The sequence below is a fragment of the Triticum aestivum genome, chromosome 5D (genome assembly GCF_018294505.1).
Source record: "Triticum aestivum cultivar Chinese Spring chromosome 5D, IWGSC CS RefSeq v2.1, whole genome shotgun sequence".
Classification (NCBI taxonomy): Eukaryota; Viridiplantae; Streptophyta; class Magnoliopsida; order Poales; family Poaceae; genus Triticum; species Triticum aestivum.
In genome coordinates this window covers 146265953-146266896 of record NC_057808.1, presented here as the reverse complement: position 1 = coordinate 146266896, position 944 = coordinate 146265953, and positions in this window count along the sequence as shown.

Here is a 944-nt window from a genome sequence, read left to right as displayed (position 1 = left end):
GGTGTTAACTGAAACATTGATATCTGACACATACGGAGTCCGTTTTGGCTCCACAATTAGTCAAAACGTTTGTGACGACCAGATGCTTCAAAGAATTATTTCATAGGGAACTTTGGGAGAAATTTTCTTAAGGAGTTCGTTCAGAAACTTGTATTGAAACTTTCTTAATGAGCACTCGACAAATGCATTTCGAGAACATACACAAAGTCCCAGCTATGGACCTAGTGCGTCATCATAACTGAGGTCTCTTGCATTTCCCTACAAGTAATCCGATCTCATATGGAGATGTTTAGTGAAGTAGAATGGAAAAAATCGAATGCAACTACACAAGAACTAGTCTGTAACTGTCGTTCGGAATCAGTTTTGCGCAGTGTTAACTAAAACATGGATATCCGACTCATACGGAGTCCGTTTTGGCTCCACAAGTAGTCAAAACGTTTGTGACGACCAGATGCTTCAAAGGATTATTTCATAGGGAACTTTTGGAGAACTTTTCTTGAGGAGTTCGTTCAGAAACTTGTATAGAAACTTTCTTAATGAGCACTCGACAAACGCATTTCGAGAACATACACAAAGTCTCAGCTATGGACCTAGTGCGTCATCATAACTGAGGTCTCTTGCATTTCCCTACAAGTAATCAGATCTCATATGGAGATGTTTAGTGAAGTAGAATGGAAAAAATCGAATGCAACTACATAAGAACTAGTCTGTAACTGTCGTTCGGAATCAGTTTTCCGCAGTGTTAACTGAAACATGGATATCTGACTCATACGGAGTCCGTTTTGGCTCCACAAGTAGTCAAAACGTTTGTGACAACCAGATGCTTCAAAGGATTATTTCATAGGGAACTTTTGGAGAACTTTTCTTAAGGAGTTCGTTCAGAAACTTGTATAGAAACTTTCTTAATGAGCACTCGACAAACGCATTTCTAGAACATACACAAA